Genomic DNA, 25300 nt, shown 5'->3' with positions numbered 1-25300 from the left:
ACGGGGAGGCCCCGTGAGGCCCCGGTGGCTGAAGGCCTCCCTCCTCGACAGAGTCTCAGCCAAGCAGCCCTACACGGGCCGGCCCACACAAAGACCGAAGCCGGCCTCCAAACAGCTCCATTTCACCGGGACCAAACTTTCCCGGAAGCAGACCCGGGCACCCCTCTGTCTGTCGCCGCACTACTCACCAGAGCCAAGATCTGGAAGCCACCTAAAGGTCCACTGACAGGTGAGTGCACTTCGAAGGCCCGGGGACATCCATGCGATGGCATCGCACACAGCCAGGAAAAAGCGGCAGAACGAGTGCCATCTGCCGCCGCGGGGCTGGAACGAGAGACCCTCATACTAAGCGAAGGAAGCCAGAAAGGCAAAGACAAGTGCCCTAGGACATCACCTGTTGGTGGACTCTAAACGCCGCAACGGATGGCGCTATCTAAACACCCACCCGCAGACTCCAGAAACCGACGGTGGGCAAGGAGCACACACTTGGGCTTGGCAGGTGGGGGAAAGGGGCTGCCCTGGGATGGATGGGGATGGGCCCCTGGGCTGCTCTGTGGATGCCACCTGCGCTGTGTGGAATGGATGGGCCACGGGAGCCGCCGGTACAGCGCGGGGAAATGTCTGCGAGTGGGTCCCTTGGCGGACCAAGACCCCTGGAAGAAACATTGGACATCAGCTCGACTTTAATCGTAAGAATCGACCTCCGACTCAAAGCAGACGGAGCCACTGCATTGCTGACCGCAGGAGGATTGAGGACGCACGCCCAGCGCCCTCAGCTGCGGGCTCCAAACCCGAGTCAGTTCCCTGTGCAGAAAGAGGCTATCCTCCCAGGCTTCAAGTCAGCGCCAGCGACCTGACGGGGCCGTCTCGGGCATGGGGTGCCACCGTCCGCCCCCCCCCCCCAGCCCGCCAGCCTTTGCAAACAACGAAACCCAAACGATCCTCCCCGCGGGTTTTTCCAAGCTCTGGTTCAGGTGATCCCGAGGCAGCCTTTGTTTGTTTGTTTGTTTGTTTGTTTGTTTGTTTGTTTGCTTGTTTGTTTGCTTGTTTGTGGATCTGGGCTGCTGGGGCCAATGGGGGTCTTGGGTGGGCTTCAAGGACCTGTCGGGCCACGAGGGATGTGCGGGTGTGGTGTGGGTGGAGAGCACAGGTGGGCAGCAGGCCCTGCGGGGGAGCGGGCCTGGCGGGGAGGGCAGGAGGCTCGGACCGGCCCGTGAGGGACGCGGCGGCGGCGGCGGCGGCGGCGGGGGGCGCTGCGGTGGCGGCGCTTAGGGCAGGTGGCGGCCGCTGTGGGTCGGTGGCTTGAGGCAAGAGAGAGCATTGCGAGGTGCGAGAGTGTGGGTGAGGGTTGCGGGGGGCGCGTGGGAGCGCGTGTGTGAGTGGGGGTGCGGGGCGCGGGAGGTGGGCTCGGGAGAGGCAGGCGAAGGCAGCGGGCGAGCCGGGGCAAAAGGCGAGGCGAAAGGGCCCGGGGCGGGCCGGGGAGGCGAGCGGGAGCGCAAAACAAGTGGCCGCACCTGCGGCATATGGAGGTTCCCAGGCTAGGGGTCGAGCCACAGCCACTGTAGAAGCAACGCCGAGTAGTTATGTTGTGAGCCACACGGGAAGTCCGAGTTCTCGGCTGCCGAGAGGCGCTCAAATGGAGCCGGGCGGCTGACGTCACGGGCGTCGGCGCGGCGGCCGGGTGGGAGCGAGCGCCACCTGGTGGGCTGCCGGGGGATGGGAGCGCCGCGCGTTGCTGGAGGGGAGGGGAGTGGGGGGGGGTGTCCCGGCGTCCGGGGGGGCGGGGGGGTGGGGTGGGGTGGGGGCGGAGGGGTGGAGGGGGTGAGGGCGCGGGGGTGTGTCCCGGGGGTCGGGGGGGAGTGTGTGTGTGTGTGGGTGGGTGGGGGGATGTCCCGGGGGTCTGGGCTGGCGCTCGGGGGCTTCGGGACAGTGTGGAGCGGTGTGGGGACAGTGCCTCAGGGCCGCACGCTGGGATCGCCCCGCCCTGCCCTGGGGCCTGGCCGGCCTGGCCCTTGGCCTCCGCGGCTCCCCGGCTCCCGGGCCTCCCCTTCCGCCCCTGTGCAGGGGCACTCGTGTCCTGGAGGGACGGCGACCACCGGCTGCCCTGCCTGCCCAGTCCTCGGCCGTACTCAGCCCACGGCGGGCTCCTGGAGAGCCCTGGGCCGGGCCCCCCTCGGTAGTGCCAGGGAGGAAAACGGGGGCTGGTCTGCAGGGGCATTGGCCAGAGGCTGGCGACCACAACCACGGGGGTGGGGGGTGGGGGGGGCGGCGCGGGGTGGGGTGGGGTGGGGTGGGGTGGAGTGGGGGGGGAACCTCCCGGCATGGGGGGTGGGGGGCGGGCCCGGTGGCTGTCTGGGGCGGGAGAGCCGGGGCCCCGAGCACAGCAAGGAGCCGCACCGCCAGCCCAATGGACCCGGTCCCCTGCCGCCCACCCGGGGTCTAGAGGGAGGGTCAGGCCGGGCCCGAAGCCTGCTGGACGCTGCTCTGTCCGCCGCTGGACGCCCAGGACGGTCCCCCTCGCGGGCCATGCCATCACAGCAGCCCCCCGCCGAGGAGCGCCCCAGGCTCGCGAGAAGGAGCGCCCCGGGGGAAGCCGAGGCGCTCCAAGCAGGATGAGGCTACCGGGGGCCGGCTGAGGCCAGGGAGGGCCCGGTTCCCGCCGTTCCCTGGGCTGCTGGCAGGGGCTCCTGGGCGCAAGCCCACCCAAGGCCTTGGAGGAAGTCCCAGGGCTCGGCTGGGCTCGGAGGCCAAGGGGCAGCCGAAGGGAGGGTGCAGAGGCAGGCAGGGGCCGGCTCCCTCCACCCCCACCGGGCCTCCCAGGCCCAGGCAGGCGCCGGCCTCTCGGGTCCTCAGAGCCATGGGGGGCCACGGAGGACAGGACGCAGGGAGAGCAGCACCCCACCCCCGCGGAGAAGGACCTCGCCTCGGGGGGGGGGCCCTGCGGCCAGGGCCCCGGGTCCAGGGCGGGTGGGCTGTGTGAGCGGCAGGCCCCACCAGCTGGCCCTCCCTGCCTCCGTCTGGGATCAGACGACCAGTGTCCACGGCAGCCCGCGGAGCCGAGCCCCGGAAGCTGGGGCCATGGCCCTCGGCCCCAGGCTTCACCGCAGGGCCGGCGGCTGGGCTTCGGCGGCCAGAGGGTGACAGGCCTGAGCCCCAAGCACGCGAACGCAGGAGAGGCAAGACCCGGCCGGCTCTGTCCCTGCCCCCCGAGGCCGCCTTGGACCTGGCGGCGGCGGCGGCGGCGGCGGCGGCGGCGGCGGCCGGACACGAGCCGGGTGGTCTCCTGGGGCAAGACAGACCTTCTCAGGCTGAGGGCCCAAGCAAGGCCCAGCACCAGCCGCCTCCGCGTCAGGAAGGACGGAGCGGACCAAGGCAGGCCCACCGCCTGCCTGGCGGGCACCGAAGGCTTCGCTGGGGTTTCCCGGACACAGGAAGGGAGGGACGCGGGTCCGGGGAGGGCCAGGGGTTCGGAGCCCACAGCTGAGGTCCCGCCCGCAGAGAGCCGCCGGGAGGCCCAAGGGCTGCGAGGGTGGGCCTGGGAGGCGGCCGGAGGAGTCGGCCCAGGCGGAAACAGGCTCTGGGCAGAGGTCGTGCCTGCAAGCCATGCTTCTCGTGGCACGTGGACCCTGCCAGCCTCCCACCCGCCTTGCCCTTGGATCCCTGTGGGCCGCCAGGGCCCTCGGGCACTGGGGGATCCGCGTGGCCCGGCACGTGGCCTCAAGGCCGTTCACAGAGAGGGGTCGCCGGGCCGCTGGGCCGGGGCTGGTGTGCGTGTGTGTGTGTGCGCGGGCGTGTGTCTGTGCGTGTGTGTCCGTGTGTGCGTGCGTGTGTGTGAAGTTCTGGGGCAACCCTGCGTCGGACAAGCCCTCTCTGCACCATTTGCCCACCGGCCTCGGCTCATCTCCTGTCTCTGTCTCGGTCTCTCGGTCAGCTTCTCGCCGTCTGTCCAAGGGCAAGCCGGGTGGGGGTGGGGGTGGGGGTGGGGGTGGGGGTGGGGGGTGGAGAGGGTGGTACGCAAGAGACAAGGAACCCACTGGAGAAGAAAGATGATCTCGGGCCGCGGTGGAGACGACGTCTGAGGGAGGGACCAGGGACCCCTATGGGTGGCTCGCAGGAGGGGCCCCTGGGTGGAGAACTGAAAGGCGAGCGGGTTGTGGCTCTGCCCAGCGCGGTCACCCACCAGGCAGCCTCTCTTGTCACCCTGCTGGTCCTCACGTCAGCATCCACGCGTGCTGATCTCTAGCGGAGGGCTGGCCAGGCCCCGGGACACCCACGCCCGCCAGCGTGCGTGCACGCGCGCGCGCACACACCCCGCCCACCCCACCCCCCCAAACACGCCCCTTCCCTCACCCCCACCAGGGGCAGTGACGGAGAGCTCTGTGATGGTGCCGCACGGGGAGGCCCCGTGAGGCCCCGGTGGCTGAAGGCCTCCCTCCTCGACAGAGCCAAGGGACCCACTCGCAGACATTTCCCCGCGCTGTACCGGCGGCTCCCCTGGCCCATCCATTCCACACAGCGCAGGTGGCATCCACAGAGCAGCCCAGAGGCCCATCCCCATCCATCCCAGGGCAGCCCCTTTCCCCCACCCCCACCCCCGCCCCCACCCGCCAAGCCCAAGTGTGTGCTCCTTGCCCACCATCCCCCCCGACACACACGCCCCCCCCCCAACACGCCCCTTCCCTCACCCCCACAAGGGGCAGTGACAGAGAGCTCTGTGATGGTGCCGCACGGGGAGGCCCCGTGAGGCCCCGGTGGCTGAAGGCCTCCCTCCTCGACAGAGTCTCAGCCAAGCAGCCCTACACGGGCCGGCCCACACAAAGACCGAAGCCGGCCTCCAAACAGCTCCATTTCACCGGGACCAAACTTTCCCGGAAGCAGACCCGGGCACCCCTCTGTCTGTCGCCGCACTACTCACCAGAGCCAAGATCTGGAAGCCACCTAAAGGTCCACTGACAGGTGAGTGCACTTCGAAGGCCCGGGGACATCCATGCGATGGCATCGCACACAGCCAGGAAAAAGCGGCAGAACGAGTGCCATCTGCCGCCGCGGGGCTGGAACGAGAGACCCTCATACTAAGCGAAGGAAGCCAGAAAGGCAAAGACAAGTGCCCTAGGACATCACCTGTTGGTGGACTCTAAACGCCGCAACGGATGGCGCTATCTAAACACCCACCCGCAGACTCCAGAAACCGACGGTGGGCAAGGAGCACACACTTGGGCTTGGCAGGTGGGGGAAAGGGGCTGCCCTGGGATGGATGGGGATGGGCCCCTGGGCTGCTCTGTGGATGCCACCTGCGCTGTGTGGAATGGATGGGCCACGGGAGCCGCCGGTACAGCGCGGGGAAATGTCTGCGAGTGGGTCCCTTGGCGGACCAAGACCCCTGGAAGAAACATTGGACATCAGCTCGACTTTAATCGTAAGAATCGACCTCCGACTCAAAGCAGACGGAGCCACTGCATTGCTGACCGCAGGAGGATTGAGGACGCACGCCCAGCGCCCTCAGCTGCGGGCTCCAAACCCGAGTCAGTTCCCTGTGCAGAAAGAGGCTATCCTCCCAGGCTTCAAGTCAGCGCCAGCGACCTGACGGGGCCGTCTCGGGCATGGGGTGCCACCGTCCGCCCCCCCGCCCCCAGCCCGCCAGCCTTTGCAAACAACGAAACCCAAACGATCCTCCCCGCGGGTTTTTCCAAGCTCTGGTTCAGGTGATCCCGAGGCAGCCTTTGTTTGTTTGTTTGCTTGTTTGTTTGCTTGTTTGTGGATCTGGGCTGCTGGGGCCAGTGGGGGTCTTGGGTGAGCTTCAAGGACCTGTCGGGCCACGAGGGATGTGCGGGTGTGGTGTGGGTGGAGAGCACAGGTGGGCAGCAGGCCCTGCGGGGGAGCGGGCCTGGCGGGGAGGGCAGGAGGCACGGACCGGCCCGTGAGGGACGCGGCGGCGGCGGCGGCGGCGGCGGCGGCGGCGGCGGTGGGGGGCGCTGCGGTGGCGGCGCTTAGGGCAGGTGGCGGCCGCTGTGGGTCGGTGGCTTGAGGCAAGAGAGAGCATTGCGAGGTGCGAGAGTGTGGGTGAGGGTTGCGGGGGGCGCGTGGGAGCGCGTGTGTGAGTGGGGGTGCGGGGCGCGGGAGGTGGGCTCGGGAGAGGCAGGCGAAGGCAGCGGGCGAGCCGGGGCAAAAGGCGAGGCGAAAGGGCCCGGGGCGGGCCGGGGAGGCGAGCGGGAGCGCAAAACAAGTGGCCGCACCTGCGGCATATGGAGGTTCCCAGGCTAGGGGTCGAGCCACAGCCACTGTAGAAGCAACGCCGAGTAGTTATGTTGTGAGCCACACGGGAAGTCCGAGTTCTCGGCTGCCGAGAGGCGCTCAAATGGAGCCGGGCGGCTGACGTCACGGGCGTCGGCGCGGCGGCCGGGTGGGAGCGAGCGCCACCTGGTGGGCTGCCGGGGGATGGGAGCGCCGCGCGTTGCTGGAGGGGAGGGGAGTGGGGGGGGGTGTCCCGGCGTCCGGGGGGGCGGGGGGGTGGGGTGGGGTGGGGGCGGAGGGGTGGAGGGGGTGAGGGCGCGGGGGTGTGTCCCGGGGGTCGGGGGGGGAGTGTGTGTGTGTGTGGGTGGGTGGGGGGATGTCCCGGGGGTCTGGGCTGGCGCTCGGGGGCTTCGGGACAGTGTGGAGCGGTGTGGGGACAGTGCCTCAGGGCCGCACGCTGGGATCGCCCCGCCCTGCCCTGGGGCCTGGCCGGCCTGGCCCTTGGCCTCCGCGGCTCCCCGGCTCCCGGGCCTCCCCTTCCGCCCCTGTGCAGGGGCACTCGTGTCCTGGAGGGACGGCGACCACCGGCTGCCCTGCCTGCCCAGTCCTCGGCCGTACTCAGCCCACGGCGGGCTCCTGGAGAGCCCTGGGCCGGGCCCCCCTCGGTAGTGCCAGGGAGGAAAACGGGGGCTGGTCTGCAGGGGCATTGGCCAGAGGCTGGCGACCACAACCACGGGGGTGGGGGGTGGGGGGGGCGGCGCGGGGTGGGGTGGGGTGGGGTGGGGTGGAGTGGGGGGGGAACCTCCCGGCATGGGGGGTGGGGGGCGGGCCCGGTGGCTGTCTGGGGCGGGAGAGCCGGGGCCCCGAGCACAGCAAGGAGCCGCACCGCCAGCCCAATGGACCCGGTCCCCTGCCGCCCACCCGGGGTCTAGAGGGAGGGTCAGGCCGGGCCCGAAGCCTGCTGGACGCTGCTCTGTCCGCCGCTGGACGCCCAGGACGGTCCCCCTCGCGGGCCATGCCATCACAGCAGCCCCCCGCCGAGGAGCGCCCCAGGCTCGCGAGAAGGAGCGCCCCGGGGGAAGCCGAGGCGCTCCAAGCAGGATGAGGCTACCGGGGGCCGGCTGAGGCCAGGGAGGGCCCGGTTCCCGCCGTTCCCTGGGCTGCTGGCAGGGGCTCCTGGGCGCAAGCCCACCCAAGGCCTTGGAGGAAGTCCCAGGGCTCGGCTGGGCTCGGAGGCCAAGGGGCAGCCGAAGGGAGGGTGCAGAGGCAGGCAGGGGCCGGCTCCCTCCACCCCCACCGGGCCTCCCAGGCCCAGGCAGGCGCCGGCCTCTCGGGTCCTCAGAGCCATGGGGGGCCACGGAGGACAGGACGCAGGGAGAGCAGCACCCCACCCCCGCGGAGAAGGACCTCGCCTCGGGGGGGCCCTGCGGCCAGGGCCCCGGGTCCAGGGCGGGTGGGCTGTGTGAGCGGCAGGCCCCACCAGCTGGCCCTCCCTGCCTCCGTCTGGGATCAGACGACCAGTGTCCACGGCAGCCCGCGGAGCCGAGCCCCGGAAGCTGGGGCCATGGCCCTCGGCCCCAGGCTTCACCGCAGGGCCGGCGGCTGGGCTTCGGCGGCCAGAGGGTGACAGGCCTGAGCCCCAAGCACGCGAACGCAGGAGAGGCAAGACCCGGCCGGCTCTGTCCCTGCCCCCCGAGGCCGCCTTGGACCTGGCGGCGGCGGCGGCGGCGGCGGCCGGACACGAGCCGGGTGGTCTCCTGGGGCAAGACAGACCTTCTCAGGCTGAGGGCCCAAGCAAGGCCCAGCACCAGCCGCCTCCGCGTCAGGAAGGACGGAGCGGACCAAGGCAGGCCCACCGCCTGCCTGGCGGGCACCGAAGGCTTCGCTGGGGTTTCCCGGACACAGGAAGGGAGGGACGCGGGTCCGGGGAGGGCCAGGGGTTCGGAGCCCACAGCTGAGGTCCCGCCCGCAGAGAGCCGCCGGGAGGCCCAAGGGCTGCGAGGGTGGGCCTGGGAGGCGGCCGGAGGAGTCGGCCCAGGCGGAAACAGGCTCTGGGCAGAGGTCGTGCCTGCAAGCCATGCTTCTCGTGGCACGTGGACCCTGCCAGCCTCCCACCCGCCTTGCCCTTGGATCCCTGTGGGCCGCCAGGGCCCTCGGGCACTGGGGGATCCGCGTGGCCCGGCACGTGGCCTCAAGGCCGTTCACAGAGAGGGGTCGCCGGGCCGCTGGGCCGGGGCTGGTGTGCGTGTGTGTGTGTGCGCGGGCGTGTGTCTGTGCGTGTGTGTCCGTGTGTGCGTGCGTGTGTGTGAAGTTCTGGGGCAACCCTGCGTCGGACAAGCCCTCTCTGCACCATTTGCCCACCGGCCTCGGCTCATCTCCTGTCTCTGTCTCGGTCTCTCGGTCAGCTTCTCGCCGTCTGTCCAAGGGCAAGCCGGGTGGGGGTGGGGGTGGGGGTGGGGGTGGGGGGTGGAGAGGGTGGTACGCAAGAGACAAGGAACCCACTGGAGAAGAAAGATGATCTCGGGCCGCGGTGGAGACGACGTCTGAGGGAGGGACCAGGGACCCCTATGGGTGGCTCGCAGGAGGGGCCCCTGGGTGGAGAACTGAAAGGCGAGCGGGTTGTGGCTCTGCCCAGCGCGGTCACCCACCAGGCAGCCTCTCTTGTCACCCTGCTGGTCCTCACGTCAGCATCCACGCGTGCTGATCTCTAGCGGAGGGCTGGCCAGGCCCCGGGACACCCACGCCCGCCAGCGTGCGTGCACGCGCGCGCGCACACACCCCGCCCACCCCACCCCCCCAAACACGCCCCTTCCCTCACCCCCACCAGGGGCAGTGACGGAGAGCTCTGTGATGGTGCCGCACGGGGAGGCCCCGTGAGGCCCCGGTGGCTGAAGGCCTCCCTCCTCGACAGAGCCAAGGGACCCACTCGCAGACATTTCCCCGCGCTGTACCGGCGGCTCCCCTGGCCCATCCATTCCACACAGCGCAGGTGGCATCCACAGAGCAGCCCAGAGGCCCATCCCCATCCATCCCAGGGCAGCCCCTTTCCCCCACCCCCACCCCCGCCCCCACCCGCCAAGCCCAAGTGTGTGCTCCTTGCCCACCATCCCCCCCGACACACACGCCCCCCCCCCCAACACGCCCCTTCCCTCACCCCCACAAGGGGCAGTGACAGAGAGCTCTGTGATGGTGCCGCACGGGGAGGCCCCGTGAGGCCCCGGTGGCTGAAGGCCTCCCTCCTCGACAGAGTCTCAGCCAAGCAGCCCTACACGGGCCGGCCCACACAAAGACCGAAGCCGGCCTCCAAACAGCTCCATTTCACCGGGACCAAACTTTCCCGGAAGCAGACCCGGGCACCCCTCTGTCTGTCGCCGCACTACTCACCAGAGCCAAGATCTGGAAGCCACCTAAAGGTCCACTGACAGGTGAGTGCACTTCGAAGGCCCGGGGACATCCATGCGATGGCATCGCACACAGCCAGGAAAAAGCGGCAGAACGAGTGCCATCTGCCGCCGCGGGGCTGGAACGAGAGACCCTCATACTAAGCGAAGGAAGCCAGAAAGGCAAAGACAAGTGCCCTAGGACATCACCTGTTGGTGGACTCTAAACGCCGCAACGGATGGCGCTATCTAAACACCCACCCGCAGACTCCAGAAACCGACGGTGGGCAAGGAGCACACACTTGGGCTTGGCAGGTGGGGGAAAGGGGCTGCCCTGGGATGGATGGGGATGGGCCCCTGGGCTGCTCTGTGGATGCCACCTGCGCTGTGTGGAATGGATGGGCCACGGGAGCCGCCGGTACAGCGCGGGGAAATGTCTGCGAGTGGGTCCCTTGGCGGACCAAGACCCCTGGAAGAAACATTGGACATCAGCTCGACTTTAATCGTAAGAATCGACCTCCGACTCAAAGCAGACGGAGCCACTGCATTGCTGACCGCAGGAGGATTGAGGACGCACGCCCAGCGCCCTCAGCTGCGGGCTCCAAACCCGAGTCAGTTCCCTGTGCAGAAAGAGGCTATCCTCCCAGGCTTCAAGTCAGCGCCAGCGACCTGACGGGGCCGTCTCGGGCATGGGGTGCCACCGTCCGCCCCCCCGCCCCCAGCCCGCCAGCCTTTGCAAACAACGAAACCCAAACGATCCTCCCCGCGGGTTTTTCCAAGCTCTGGTTCAGGTGATCCCGAGGCAGCCTTTGTTTGTTTGTTTGCTTGTTTGTTTGCTTGTTTGTGGATCTGGGCTGCTGGGGCCAATGGGGGTCTTGGGTGGGCTTCAAGGACCTGTCGGGCCACGAGGGATGTGCGGGTGTGGTGTGGGTGGAGAGCACAGGTGGGCAGCAGGCCCTGCGGGGGAGCGGGCCTGGCGGGGAGGGCAGGAGGCTCGGACCGGCCCGTGAGGGACGCGGCGGCGGCGGCGGCGGCGGCGGGGGGCGCTGCGGTGGCGGCGCTTAGGGCAGGTGGCGGCCGCTGTGGGTCGGTGGCTTGAGGCAAGAGAGAGCATTGCGAGGTGCGAGAGTGTGGGTGAGGGTTGCGGGGGGCGCGTGGGAGCGCGTGTGTGAGTGGGGGTGCGGGGCGCGGGGGGTCGGGGGTGCGGGGCGCGGGAGGTGGGCTCGGGAGAGGCAGGCGAAGGCAGCGGGCGAGCCGGGGCAAAAGGCGAGGCGAAAGGGCCCGGGGCGGGCCGGGGAGGCGAGCGGGAGCGCAAAACAAGTGGCCGCACCTGCGGCATATGGAGGTTCCCAGGCTAGGGGTCGAGCCACAGCCACTGTAGAAGCAACGCCGAGTAGTTATGTTGTGAGCCACACGGGAAGTCCGAGTTCTCGGCTGCCGAGAGGCGCTCAAATGGAGCCGGGCGGCTGACGTCACGGGCGTCGGCGCGGCGGCCGGGTGGGAGCGAGCGCCACCTGGTGGGCTGCCGGGGGATGGGAGCGCCGCGCGTTGCTGGAGGGGAGGGGAGTGGGGGGGGGTGTCCCGGCGTCCGGGGGGGCGGGGGGGTGGGGTGGGGTGGGGGCGGAGGGGTGGAGGGGGTGAGGGCGCGGGGGTGTGTCCCGGGGGTCGGGGGGGAGTGTGTGTGTGTGTGGGTGGGTGGGGGGATGTCCCGGGGGTCTGGGCTGGCGCTCGGGGGCTTCGGGACAGTGTGGAGCGGTGTGGGGACAGTGCCTCAGGGCCGCACGCTGGGATCGCCCCGCCCTGCCCTGGGGCCTGGCCGGCCTGGCCCTTGGCCTCCGCGGCTCCCCGGCTCCCGGGCCTCCCCTTCCGCCCCTGTGCAGGGGCACTCGTGTCCTGGAGGGACGGCGACCACCGGCTGCCCTGCCTGCCCAGTCCTCGGCCGTACTCAGCCCACGGCGGGCTCCTGGAGAGCCCTGGGCCGGGCCCCCCTCGGTAGTGCCAGGGAGGAAAACGGGGGCTGGTCTGCAGGGGCATTGGCCAGAGGCTGGCGACCACAACCACGGGGGTGGGGGGTGGGGGGGGCGGCGCGGGGTGGGGTGGGGTGGGGTGGGGTGGAGTGGGGGGGGAACCTCCCGGCATGGGGGGTGGGGGGCGGGCCCGGTGGCTGTCTGGGGCGGGAGAGCCGGGGCCCCGAGCACAGCAAGGAGCCGCACCGCCAGCCCAATGGACCCGGTCCCCTGCCGCCCACCCGGGGTCTAGAGGGAGGGTCAGGCCGGGCCCGAAGCCTGCTGGACGCTGCTCTGTCCGCCGCTGGACGCCCAGGACGGTCCCCCTCGCGGGCCATGCCATCACAGCAGCCCCCCGCCGAGGAGCGCCCCAGGCTCGCGAGAAGGAGCGCCCCGGGGGAAGCCGAGGCGCTCCAAGCAGGATGAGGCTACCGGGGGCCGGCTGAGGCCAGGGAGGGCCCGGTTCCCGCCGTTCCCTGGGCTGCTGGCAGGGGCTCCTGGGCGCAAGCCCACCCAAGGCCTTGGAGGAAGTCCCAGGGCTCGGCTGGGCTCGGAGGCCAAGGGGCAGCCGAAGGGAGGGTGCAGAGGCAGGCAGGGGCCGGCTCCCTCCACCCCCACCGGGCCTCCCAGGCCCAGGCAGGCGCCGGCCTCTCGGGTCCTCAGAGCCATGGGGGGCCACGGAGGACAGGACGCAGGGAGAGCAGCACCCCACCCCCGCGGAGAAGGACCTCGCCTCGGGGGGGGGCCCTGCGGCCAGGGCCCCGGGTCCAGGGCGGGTGGGCTGTGTGAGCGGCAGGCCCCACCAGCTGGCCCTCCCTGCCTCCGTCTGGGATCAGACGACCAGTGTCCACGGCAGCCCGCGGAGCCGAGCCCCGGAAGCTGGGGCCATGGCCCTCGGCCCCAGGCTTCACCGCAGGGCCGGCGGCTGGGCTTCGGCGGCCAGAGGGTGACAGGCCTGAGCCCCAAGCACGCGAACGCAGGAGAGGCAAGACCCGGCCGGCTCTGTCCCTGCCCCCCGAGGCCGCCTTGGACCTGGCGGCGGCGGCGGCGGCGGCGGCGGCGGCCGGACACGAGCCGGGTGGTCTCCTGGGGCAAGACAGACCTTCTCAGGCTGAGGGCCCAAGCAAGGCCCAGCACCAGCCGCCTCCGCGTCAGGAAGGACGGAGCGGACCAAGGCAGGCCCACCGCCTGCCTGGCGGGCACCGAAGGCTTCGCTGGGGTTTCCCGGACACAGGAAGGGAGGGACGCGGGTCCGGGGAGGGCCAGGGGTTCGGAGCCCACAGCTGAGGTCCCGCCCGCAGAGAGCCGCCGGGAGGCCCAAGGGCTGCGAGGGTGGGCCTGGGAGGCGGCCGGAGGAGTCGGCCCAGGCGGAAACAGGCTCTGGGCAGAGGTCGTGCCTGCAAGCCATGCTTCTCGTGGCACGTGGACCCTGCCAGCCTCCCACCCGCCTTGCCCTTGGATCCCTGTGGGCCGCCAGGGCCCTCGGGCACTGGGGGATCCGCGTGGCCCGGCACGTGGCCTCAAGGCCGTTCACAGAGAGGGGTCGCCGGGCCGCTGGGCCGGGGCTGGTGTGCGTGTGTGTGTGTGCGCGGGCGTGTGTCTGTGCGTGTGTGTCCGTGTGTGCGTGCGTGTGTGTGAAGTTCTGGGGCAACCCTGCGTCGGACAAGCCCTCTCTGCACCATTTGCCCACCGGCCTCGGCTCATCTCCTGTCTCTGTCTCGGTCTCTCGGTCAGCTTCTCGCCGTCTGTCCAAGGGCAAGCCGGGTGGGGGTGGGGGTGGGGGTGGGGGTGGGGGTGGGGGGTGGAGAGGGTGGTACGCAAGAGACAAGGAACCCACTGGAGAAGAAAGATGATCTCGGGCCGCGGTGGAGACGACGTCTGAGGGAGGGACCAGGGACCCCTATGGGTGGCTCGCAGGAGGGGCCCCTGGGTGGAGAACTGAAAGGCGAGCGGGTTGTGGCTCTGCCCAGCGCGGTCACCCACCAGGCAGCCTCTCTTGTCACCCTGCTGGTCCTCACGTCAGCATCCACGCGTGCTGATCTCTAGCGGAGGGCTGGCCAGGCCCCGGGACACCCACGCCCGCCAGCGTGCGTGCACGCGCGCGCGCACACACCCCGCCCACCCCACCCCCCCAAACACGCCCCTTCCCTCACCCCCACCAGGGGCAGTGACGGAGAGCTCTGTGATGGTGCCGCACGGGGAGGCCCCGTGAGGCCCCGGTGGCTGAAGGCCTCCCTCCTCGACAGAGCCAAGGGACCCACTCGCAGACATTTCCCCGCGCTGTACCGGCGGCTCCCCTGGCCCATCCATTCCACACAGCGCAGGTGGCATCCACAGAGCAGCCCAGAGGCCCATCCCCATCCATCCCAGGGCAGCCCCTTTCCCCCACCCCCACCCCCGCCCCCACCCGCCAAGCCCAAGTGTGTGCTCCTTGCCCACCATCCCCCCCGACACACACGCCCCCCCCCAACACGCCCCTTCCCTCACCCCCACAAGGGGCAGTGACAGAGAGCTCTGTGATGGTGCCGCACGGGGAGGCCCCGTGAGGCCCCGGTGGCTGAAGGCCTCCCTCCTCGACAGAGTCTCAGCCAAGCAGCCCTACACGGGCCGGCCCACACAAAGACCGAAGCCGGCCTCCAAACAGCTCCATTTCACCGGGACCAAACTTTCCCGGAAGCAGACCCGGGCACCCCTCTGTCTGTCGCCGCACTACTCACCAGAGCCAAGATCTGGAAGCCACCTAAAGGTCCACTGACAGGTGAGTGCACTTCGAAGGCCCGGGGACATCCATGCGATGGCATCGCACACAGCCAGGAAAAAGCGGCAGAACGAGTGCCATCTGCCGCCGCGGGGCTGGAACGAGAGACCCTCATACTAAGCGAAGGAAGCCAGAAAGGCAAAGACAAGTGCCCTAGGACATCACCTGTTGGTGGACTCTAAACGCCGCAACGGATGGCGCTATCTAAACACCCACCCGCAGACTCCAGAAACCGACGGTGGGCAAGGAGCACACACTTGGGCTTGGCAGGTGGGGGAAAGGGGCTGCCCTGGGATGGATGGGGATGGGCCCCTGGGCTGCTCTGTGGATGCCACCTGCGCTGTGTGGAATGGATGGGCCACGGGAGCCGCCGGTACAGCGCGGGGAAATGTCTGCGAGTGGGTCCCTTGGCGGACCAAGACCCCTGGAAGAAACATTGGACATCAGCTCGACTTTAATCGTAAGAATCGACCTCCGACTCAAAGCAGACGGAGCCACTGCATTGCTGACCGCAGGAGGATTGAGGACGCACGCCCAGCGCCCTCAGCTGCGGGCTCCAAACCCGAGTCAGTTCCCTGTGCAGAAAGAGGCTATCCTCCCAGGCTTCAAGTCAGCGCCAGCGACCTGACGGGGCCGTCTCGGGCATGGGGTGCCACCGTCCGCCCCCCCGCCCCCAGCCCGCCAGCCTTTGCAAACAACGAAACCCAAACGATCCTCCCCGCGGGTTTTTCCAAGCTCTGGTTCAGGTGATCCCGAGGCAGCCTTTGTTTGTTTGTTTGCTTGTTTGTTTGCTTGTTTGTGGATCTGGGCTGCTGGGGCCAGTGGGGGTCTTGGGTGAGCTTCAAGGACCTGTCGGGCCACGAGGGATGTGCGGGTGTGGTGTGGGTGGAGAGCACAGGTGGGCAGCAGGCCCTGCGGGGGAGCGGGCCTGGCGGGGAGGGCAGGAGGCACGGACCGGCCCGTGAGGGACGCGGCGGCGGCGGCGGCGGCGGCGGCGGCGGCGGCGGTGGGGGGCGCTGCGGTGGCGGCGCTTAGGGCAGGTGGCGGCCGCTGTGGGTCGGTGGCTTGAGGCAAGAGAGAGCATTGCGAGGTGCGAGAGTGTGGGTGAGGGTTGCGGGGGGCGCGTGGGAGCGCGTGTGTGAGTGGGGGTGCGGGGCGCGGGAGGTGGGCTCGGGAGAGGCAGGCGAAGGCAGCGGGCGAGCCGGGGCAAAAGGCGAGGCGAAAGGGCCCGGGGCGGGCCGGGGAGGCGAGCGGGAGCGCAAAACAAGTGGCCGCACCTGCGGCATATGGAGGTTCCCAGGCTAGGGGTCGAGCCACAGCCACTGTAGAAGCAACGCCGAGTAGTTATGTTGTGAGCCACACGGGAAGTCCGAGTTCTCGGCTGCCGAGAGGCGCTCAAATGGAGCCGGGCGGCTGACGTCACGGGCGTCGGCGCGGCGGCCGGGTGGGAGCGAGCGCCACCTGGTGGGCTGCCGGGGGATGGGAGCGCCGCGCGTTGCTGGAGGGGAGGGGAGTGGGGGGGGGTGTCCCGGCGTCCGGGGGGGCGGGGGGGTGGGGTGGGGTGGGGGCGGAGGGGTGGAGGGGGTGAGGGCGCGGGGGTGTGTCCCGGGGGTCGGGGGGGGAGTGTGTGTGTGTGTGGGTGGGTGGGGGGATGTCCCGGGGGTCTGGGCTGGCGCTCGGGGGCTTCGGGACAGTGTGGAGCGGTGTGGGGACAGTGCCTCAGGGCCGCACGCTGGGATCGCCCCGCCCTGCCCTGGGGCCTGGCCGGCCTGGCCCTTGGCCTCCGCGGCTCCCCGGCTCCCGGGCCTCCCCTTCCGCCCCTGTGCAGGGGCACTCGTGTCCTGGAGGGACGGCGACCACCGGCTGCCCTGCCTGCCCAGTCCTCGGCCGTACTCAGCCCACGGCGGGCTCCTGGAGAGCCCTGGGCCGGGCCCCCCTCGGTAGTGCCAGGGAGGAAAACGGGGGCTGGTCTGCAGGGGCATTGGCCAGAGGCTGGCGACCACAACCACGGGGGTGGGGGGTGGGGGGGGCGGCGCGGGGTGGGGTGGGGTGGGGTGGGGTGGAGTGGGGGGGGAACCTCCCGGCATGGGGGGTGGGGGGCGGGCCCGGTGGCTGTCTGGGGCGGGAGAGCCGGGGCCCCGAGCACAGCAAGGAGCCGCACCGCCAGCCCAATGGACCCGGTCCCCTGCCGCCCACCCGGGGTCTAGAGGGAGGGTCAGGCCGGGCCCGAAGCCTGCTGGACGCTGCTCTGTCCGCCGCTGGACGCCCAGGACGGTCCCCCTCGCGGGCCATGCCATCACAGCAGCCCCCCGCCGAGGAGCGCCCCAGGCTCGCGAGAAGGAGCGCCCCGGGGGAAGCCGAGGCGCTCCAAGCAGGATGAGGCTACCGGGGGCCGGCTGAGGCCAGGGAGGGCCCGGTTCCCGCCGTTCCCTGGGCTGCTGGCAGGGGCTCCTGGGCGCAAGCCCACCCAAGGCCTTGGAGGAAGTCCCAGGGCTCGGCTGGGCTCGGAGGCCAAGGGGCAGCCGAAGGGAGGGTGCAGAGGCAGGCAGGGGCCGGCTCCCTCCACCCCCACCGGGCCTCCCAGGCCCAGGCAGGCGCCGGCCTCTCGGGTCCTCAGAGCCATGGGGGGCCACGGAGGACAGGACGCAGGGAGAGCAGCACCCCACCCCCGCGGAGAAGGACCTCGCCTCGGGGGGGCCCTGCGGCCAGGGCCCCGGGTCCAGGGCGGGTGGGCTGTGTGAGCGGCAGGCCCCACCAGCTGGCCCTCCCTGCCTCCGTCTGGGATCAGACGACCAGTGTCCACGGCAGCCCGCGGAGCCGAGCCCCGGAAGCTGGGGCCATGGCCCTCGGCCCCAGGCTTCACCGCAGGGCCGGCGGCTGGGCTTCGGCGGCCAGAGGGTGACAGGCCTGAGCCCCAAGCACGCGAACGCAGGAGAGGCAAGACCCGGCCGGCTCTGTCCCTGCCCCCCGAGGCCGCCTTGGACCTGGCGGCGGCGGCGGCGGCGGCGGCCGGACACGAGCCGGGTGGTCTCCTGGGGCAAGACAGACCTTCTCAGGCTGAGGGCCCAAGCAAGGCCCAGCACCAGCCGCCTCCGCGTCAGGAAGGACGGAGCGGACCAAGGCAGGCCCACCGCCTGCCTGGCGGGCACCGAAGGCTTCGCTGGGGTTTCCCGGACACAGGAAGGGAGGGACGCGGGTCCGGGGAGGGCCAGGGGTTCGGAGCCCACAGCTGAGGTCCCGCCCGCAGAGAGCCGCCGGGAGGCCCAAGGGCTGCGAGGGTGGGCCTGGGAGGCGGCCGGAGGAGTCGGCCCAGGCGGAAACAGGCTCTGGGCAGAGGTCGTGCCTGCAAGCCATGCTTCTCGTGGCACGTGGACCCTGCCAGCCTCCCACCCGCCTTGCCCTTGGATCCCTGTGGGCCGCCAGGGCCCTCGGGCACTGGGGGATCCGCGTGGCCCGGCACGTGGCCTCAAGGCCGTTCACAGAGAGGGGTCGCCGGGCCGCTGGGCCGGGGCTGGTGTGCGTGTGTGTGTGTGCGCGGGCGTGTGTCTGTGCGTGTGTGTCCGTGTGTGCGTGCGTGTGTGTGAAGTTCTGGGGCAACCCTGCGTCGGACAAGCCCTCTCTGCACCATTTGCCCACCGGCCTCGGCTCATCTCCTGTCTCTGTCTCGGTCTCTCGGTCAGCTTCTCGCCGTCTGTCCAAGGGCAAGCCGGGTGGGGGTGGGGGTGGGGGTGGGGGTGGGGGGTGGAGAGGGTGGTACGCAAGAGACAAGGAACCCACTGGAGAAGAAAGATGATCTCGGGCCGCGGTGGAGACGACGTCTGAGGGAGGGACCAGGGACCCCTATGGGTGGCTCGCAGGAGGGGCCCCTGGGTGGAGAACTGAAAGGCGAGCGGGTTGTGGCTCTGCCCAGCGCGGTCACCCACCAGGCAGCCTCTCTTGTCACCCTGCTGGTCCTCACGTCAGCATCCACGCGTGCTGATCTCTAGCGGAGGGCTGGCCAGGCCCCGGGACACCCACGCCCGCCAGCGTGCGTGCACGCGCGCGCGCACACACCCCGCCCACCCCACCCCCCCAAACACGCCCCTTCCCTCACCCCCACCAGGGGCAGTGACGGAGAGCTCTGTGATGGTGCCGCACGGGGAGGCCCCGTGAGGCCCCGGTGGCTGAAGGCCTCCCTCCTCGACAGAGCCAAGGGACCCACTCGCAGACATTTCCCCGCGCTGTACCGGCGGCTCCCCTGGCCCATCCATTCCACACAGCGCAGGTGGCATCCACAGAGCAGCCCAGAGGCCCATCCCCATCCATCCCAGGGCAGCCCCTTTCCCCCACCCCCACCCCCGCCCCCACCCGCCAAGCCCAAGTGTGTGCTCCTTGCCCACCATCCCCCCCGACACACACGCCCCCCCCCCCAACACGCCCCTTCCCTCACCCCCACAAGGGGCAGTGACAGAGAGCTCTGTGATGGTGCCGCACGGGGAGGCCCCGTGAGGCCCCGGTGGCTGAAGGCCTCCCTCCTCGACAGAGTCTCAGCCAAGCAGCCCTACACGGGCCGGCCCACACAAAGACCGAAGCCGGCCTCCAAACAGCTCCATTTCACCGGGACCAAACTTTCCCGGAAGCAGACCCGGGCACCCCTCTGTCTGTCGCCGCACTACTCACCAGAGCCAAGATCTGGAAGCCACCTAAAGGTCCACTGACAGGTGAGTGCACTTCGAAGGCCCGGGGACATCCATGCGATGGCATCGCACACAGCCAGGAAAAAGCGGCAGAACGAGTGCCATCTGCCGCCGCGGGGCTGGAACGAGAGACCCTCATACTAAGCGAAGGAAGCCAGAAAGGCAAAGACAAGTGCCCTAGGACATCACCTGTTGGTGGACTCTAAACGCCGCAACGGATGGCGCTATCTAAACACCCACCCGCAGACTCCAGAAACCGACGGTGGGCAAGGAGCACACACTTGGGCTTGGCAGGTGGGGGAAAGGGGCTGCCCTGGGATGGATGGGGATGGGCCCCTGGGCTGCTCTGTGGATGCCACCTGCGCTGTGTGGAATGGATGGGCCACGGGAGCCGCCGGTACAGCGCGGGGAAATGTCTGCGAGTGGGTCCCTTGGCGGACCAAGACCCCTGGAAGAAACATTGGACATCAGCTCGACTTTAATCGTAAGAATCGACCTCCGACTCAAAGCAGACGGAGCCACTGCATTGCTGACCGCAGGAGGATTGAGGACGCACGCCCAGCGCCCTCAGCTGCGGGCTCCAAACCCGAGTCAGTTCCCTGTGCAGAAAGAGGCTATCCTCCCAGGCTTCAAGTCAGCGCCAGCGACCTGACGGGGCCGTCTCGGGCATGGGGTGCCACCGTCCGCCCCCCGCCCCCAGCCCGCCAGCCTTTGCAAACAACGAAACCCAAACGATCCTCCCCGCGGGTTTTTCCAAGCTCTGGTTCAGGTGATCCCGAGGCAGCCTTTGTTTGTTTGTTTGCTTGTTTGTTTGCTTGTTTGTGGATCTGGGCTGCTGGGGCCAATGGGGGTCTTGGGTGGGCTTCAAGGACCTGTCGGGCCACGAGGGATGTGCGGGTGTGGTGTGGGTGGAGAGCACAGGTGGGCAGCAGGCCCTGCGGGGGAGCGGGCCTGGCGGGGAGGGCAGGAGGCTCGGACCGGCCCGTGAGGGACGCGGCGGCGGCGGCGGCGGCGGCGGGGGGCGCTGCGGTGGCGGCGCTTAGGGCAGGTGGCGGCCGCTGTGGGTCGGTGGCTTGAGGCAAGAGAGAGCATTGCGAGGTGCGAGAGTGTGGGTGAGGGTTGCGGGGGGCGCGTGGGAGCGCGTGTGTGAGTGGGGGTGCGGGGCGCGGGGGGTCGGGGGTGCGGGGCGCGGGAGGTGGGCTCGGGAGAGGCAGGCGAAGGCAGCGGGCGAGCCGGGGCAAAAGGCGAGGCGAAAGGGCCCGGGGCGGGCCGGGGAGGCGAGCGGGAGCGCAAAACAAGTGGCCGCACCTGCGGCATATGGAGGTTCCCAGGCTAGGGGTCGAGCCACAGCCACTGTAGAAGCAACGCCGAGTAGTTATGTTGTGAGCCACACGGGAAGTCCGAGTTCTCGGCTGCCGAGAGGCGCTCAAATGGAGCCGGGCGGCTGACGTCACGGGCGTCGGCGCGGCGGCCGGGTGGGAGCGAGCGCCACCTGGTGGGCTGCCGGGGGATGGGAGCGCCGCGCGTTGCTGGAGGGGAGGGGAGTGGGGGGGGGTGTCCCGGCGTCCGGGGGGGCGGGGGGGTGGGGTGGGGTGGGGGCGGAGGGGTGGAGGGGGTGAGGGCGCGGGGGTGTGTCCCGGGGGTCGGGGGGGAGTGTGTGTGTGTGTGGGTGGGTGGGGGGATGTCCCGGGGGTCTGGGCTGGCGCTCGGGGGCTTCGGGACAGTGTGGAGCGGTGTGGGGACAGTGCCTCAGGGCCGCACGCTGGGATCGCCCCGCCCTGCCCTGGGGCCTGGCCGGCCTGGCCCTTGGCCTCCGCGGCTCCCCGGCTCCCGGGCCTCCCCTTCCGCCCCTGTGCAGGGGCACTCGTGTCCTGGAGGGACGGCGACCACCGGCTGCCCTGCCTGCCCAGTCCTCGGCCGTACTCAGCCCACGGCGGGCTCCTGGAGAGCCCTGGGCCGGGCCCCCCTCGGTAGTGCCAGGGAGGAAAACGGGGGCTGGTCTGCAGGGGCATTGGCCAGAGGCTGGCGACCACAACCACGGGGGTGGGGGGTGGGGGGGGCGGCGCGGGGTGGGGTGGGGTGGGGTGGGGTGGAGTGGGGGGGGAACCTCCCGGCATGGGGGGTGGGGGGCGGGCCCGGTGGCTGTCTGGGGCGGGAGAGCCGGGGCCCCGAGCACAGCAAGGAGCCGCACCGCCAGCCCAATGGACCCGGTCCCCTGCCGCCCACCCGGGGTCTAGAGGGAGGGTCAGGCCGGGCCCGAAGCCTGCTGGACGCTGCTCTGTCCGCCGCTGGACGCCCAGGACGGTCCCCCTCGCGGGCCATGCCATCACAGCAGCCCCCCGCCGAGGAGCGCCCCAGGCTCGCGAGAAGGAGCGCCCCGGGGGAAGCCGAGGCGCTCCAAGCAGGATGAGGCTACCGGGGGCCGGCTGAGGCCAGGGAGGGCCCGGTTCCCGCCGTTCCCTGGGCTGCTGGCAGGGGCTCCTGGGCGCAAGCCCACCCAAGGCCTTGGAGGAAGTCCCAGGGCTCGGCTGGGCTCGGAGGCCAAGGGGCAGCCGAAGGGAGGGTGCAGAGGCAGGCAGGGGCCGGCTCCCTCCACCCCCACCGGGCCTCCCAGGCCCAGGCAGGCGCCGGCCTCTCGGGTCCTCAGAGCCATGGGGGGCCACGGAGGACAGGACGCAGGGAGAGCAGCACCCCACCCCCGCGGAGAAGGACCTCGCCTCGGGGGGGGGCCCTGCGGCCAGGGCCCCGGGTCCAGGGCGGGTGGGCTGTGTGAGCGGCAGGCCCCACCAGCTGGCCCTCCCTGCCTCCGTCTGGGATCAGACGACCAGTGTCCACGGCAGCCCGCGGAGCCGAGCCCCGGAAGCTGGGGCCATGGCCCTCGGCCCCAGGCTTCACCGCAGGGCCGGCGGCTGGGCTTCGGCGGCCAGAGGGTGACAGGCCTGAGCCCCAAGCACGCGAACGCAGGAGAGGCAAGACCCGGCCGGCTCTGTCCCTGCCCCCCGAGGCCGCCTTGGACCTGGCGGCGGCGGCGGCGGCGGCGGCGGCGGCCGGACACGAGCCGGGTGGTCTCCTGGGGCAAGACAGACCTTCTCAGGCTGAGGGCCCAAGCAAGGCCCAGCACCAGCCGCCTCCGCGTCAGGAAGGACGGAGCGGACCAAGGCAGGCCCACCGCCTGCCTGGCGGGCACCGAAGGCTTCGCTGGGGTTTCCCGGACACAGGAAGGGAGGGACGCGGGTCCGGGGAGGGCCAGGGGTTCGGAGCCCACAGCTGAGGTCCCGCCCGCAGAGAGCCGCCGGGAGGCCCAAGGGCTGCGAGGGTGGGCCTGGGAGGCGGCCGGAGGAGTCGGCCCAGGCGGAAACAGGCTCTGGGCAGAGGTCGTGCCTGCAAGCCATGCTTCTCGTGGCACGTGGACCCTGCCAGCCTCCCACCCGCCTTGCCCTTGGATCCCTGTGGGCCGCCAGGGCCCTCGGGCACTGGGGGATCCGCGTGGCCCGGCACGTGGCCTCAAGGCCGTTCACAGAGAGGGGTCGCCGGGCCGCTGGGCCGGGGCTGGTGTGCGTGTGTGTGTGTGCGCGGGCGTGTGTCTGTGCGTGTGTGTCCGTGTGTGCGTGCGTGTGTGTGAAGTTCTGGGGCAACCCTGCGTCGGACAAGCCCTCTCTGCACCATTTGCCCACCGGCCTCGGCTCATCTCCTGTCTCTGTCTCGGTCTCTCGGTCAGCTTCTCGCCGTCTGTCCAAGGGCAAGCCGGGTGGGGGTGGGGGTGGGGGTGGGGGTGGGGGTGGGGGGTGGAGAGGGTGGTACGCAAGAGACAAGGAACCCACTGGAGAAGAAAGATGATCTCGGGCCGCGGTGGAGACGACGTCTGAGGGAGGGACCAGGGACCCCTATGGGTGGCTCGCAGGAGGGGCCCCTGGGTGGAGAACTGAAAGGCGAGCGGGTTGTGGCTCTGCCCAGCGCGGTCACCCACCAGGCAGCCTCTCTTGTCACCCTGCTGGTCCTCACGTCAGCATCCACGCGTGCTGATCTCTAGCGGAGGGCTGGCCAGGCCCCGGGACACCCACGCCCGCCAGCGTGCGTGCACGCGCGCGCGCACACACCCCGCCCACCCCACCCCCCCAAACACGCCCCTTCCCTCACCCCCACCAGGGGCAGTGACGGAGAGCTCTGTGATGGTGCCGCACGGGGAGGCCCCGTGAGGCCCCGGTGGCTGAAGGCCTCCCTCCTCGACAGAGCCAAGGGACCCACTCGCAGACATTTCCCCGCGCTGTACCGGCGGCTCCCCTGGCCCATCCATTCCACACAGCGCAGGTGGCATCCACAGAGCAGCCCAGAGGCCCATCCCCATCCATCCCAGGGCAGCCCCTTTCCCCCACCCCCACCCCCGCCCCCACCCGCCAAGCCCAAGTGTGTGCTCCTTGCCCACCATCCCCCCCGACACACACGCCCCCCCCCCAACACGCCCCTTCCCTCACCCCCACAAGGGGCAGTGACAGAGAGCTCTGTGATGGTGCCGCACGGGGAGGCCCCGTGAGGCCCCGGTGGCTGAAGGCCTCCCTCCTCGACAGAGTCTCAGCCAAGCAGCCCTACACGGGCCGGCCCACACAAAGACCGAAGCCGGCCTCCAAACAGCTCCATTTCACCGGGACCAAACTTTCCCGGAAGCAGACCCGGGCACCCCTCTGTCTGTCGCCGCACTACTCACCAGAGCCAAGATCTGGAAGCCACCTAAAGGTCCACTGACAGGTGAGTGCACTTCGAAGGCCCGGGGACATCCATGCGATGGCATCGCACACAGCCAGGAAAAAGCGGCAGAACGAGTGCCATCTGCCGCCGCGGGGCTGGAACGAGAGACCCTCATACTAAGCGAAGGAAGCCAGAAAGGCAAAGACAAGTGCCCTAGGACATCACCTGTTGGTGGACTCTAAACGCCGCAACGGATGGCGCTATCTAAACACCCACCCGCAGACTCCAGAAACCGACGGTGGGCAAGGAGCACACACTTGGGCTTGGCAGGTGGGGGAAAGGGGCTGCCCTGGGATGGATGGGGATGGGCCCCTGGGCTGCTCTGTGGATGCCACCTGCGCTGTGTGGAATGGATGGGCCACGGGAGCCGCCGGTACAGCGCGGGGAAATGTCTGCGAGTGGGTCCCTTGGCGGACCAAGACCCCTGGAAGAAACATTGGACATCAGCTCGACTTTAATCGTAAGAATCGACCTCCGACTCAAAGCAGACGGAGCCACTGCATTGCTGACCGCAGGAGGATTGAGGACGCACGCCCAGCGCCCTCAGCTGCGGGCTCCAAACCCGAGTCAGTTCCCTGTGCAGAAAGAGGCTATCCTCCCAGGCTTCAAGTCAGCGCCAGCGACCTGACGGGGCCGTCTCGGGCATGGGGTGCCACCGTCCGCCCCCCCGCCCCCAGCCCGCCAGCCTTTGCAAACAACGAAACCCAAACGATCCTCCCCGCGGGTTTTTCCAAGCTCTGGTTCAGGTGATCCCGAGGCAGCCTTTGTTTGTTTGTTTGCTTGTTTGTTTGCTTGTTTGTGGATCTGGGCTGCTGGGGCCAGTGGGGGTCTTGGGTGAGCTTCAAGGACCTGTCGGGCCACGAGGGATGTGCGGGTGTGGTGTGGGTGGAGAGCACAGGTGGGCAGCAGGCCCTGCGGGGGAGCGGGCCTGGCGGGGAGGGCAGGAGGCACGGACCGGCCCGTGAGGGACGCGGCGGCGGCGGCGGCGGCGGCGGCGGCGGCGGTGGGGGGCGCTGCGGTGGCGGCGCTTAGGGCAGGTGGCGGCCGCTGTGGGTCGGTGGCTTGAGGCAAGAGAGAGCATTGCGAGGTGCGAGAGTGTGGGTGAGGGTTGCGGGGGGCGCGTGGGAGCGCGTGTGTGAGTGGGGGTGCGGGGCGCGGGAGGTGGGCTCGGGAGAGGCAGGCGAAGGCAGCGGGCGAGCCGGGGCAAAAGGCGAGGCGAAAGGGCCCGGGGCGGGCCGGGGAGGCGAGCGGGAGCGCAAAACAAGTGGCCGCACCTGCGGCATATGGAGGTTCCCAGGCTAGGGGTCGAGCCACAGCCACTGTAGAAGCAACGCCGAGTAGTTATGTTGTGAGCCACACGGGAAGTCCGAGTTCTCGGCTGCCGAGAGGCGCTCAAATGGAGCCGGGCGGCTGACGTCACGGGCGTCGGCGCGGCGGCCGGGTGGGAGCGAGCGCCACCTGGTGGGCTGCCGGGGGATGGGAGCGCCGCGCGTTGCTGGAGGGGAG

The 25300-nt window shown here is 70.4% G+C and overlaps 1 long non-coding RNA gene across 1 annotated transcript in view; it reads right to left on the bottom strand.

Annotated features, from left to right (window-relative positions):
* LOC102164640 (uncharacterized) overlaps positions 1-25300 on the bottom strand; it is a 182203-nt gene that overhangs the window by 32023 nt on the left and 124880 nt on the right. The window contains exons 27-32 of the long non-coding RNA XR_014831535.1: positions 23754-23889; positions 19035-19170; positions 14335-14470; positions 9616-9751; positions 4916-5051; positions 189-324 (exon numbers count right to left, since the gene is read on the bottom strand). This is a non-coding gene — a long non-coding RNA (uncharacterized LOC102164640). The remainder of the gene's footprint in view (positions 1-188; positions 325-4915; positions 5052-9615; positions 9752-14334; positions 14471-19034; positions 19171-23753; positions 23890-25300) is intronic.

Source organism: Sus scrofa, chromosome 16 (assembly GCF_054392235.1).
Source record: "Sus scrofa isolate SSC_HxYL_T2T_F1_AM1 chromosome 16, Sscrofa_HxYL_maternal_Yorkshire_Landrace_v2.0, whole genome shotgun sequence".
NCBI lineage: Eukaryota > Metazoa > Chordata > Mammalia > Artiodactyla > Suidae > Sus > Sus scrofa.
This window is presented reverse-complemented; position numbering and strand designations above follow the sequence as displayed.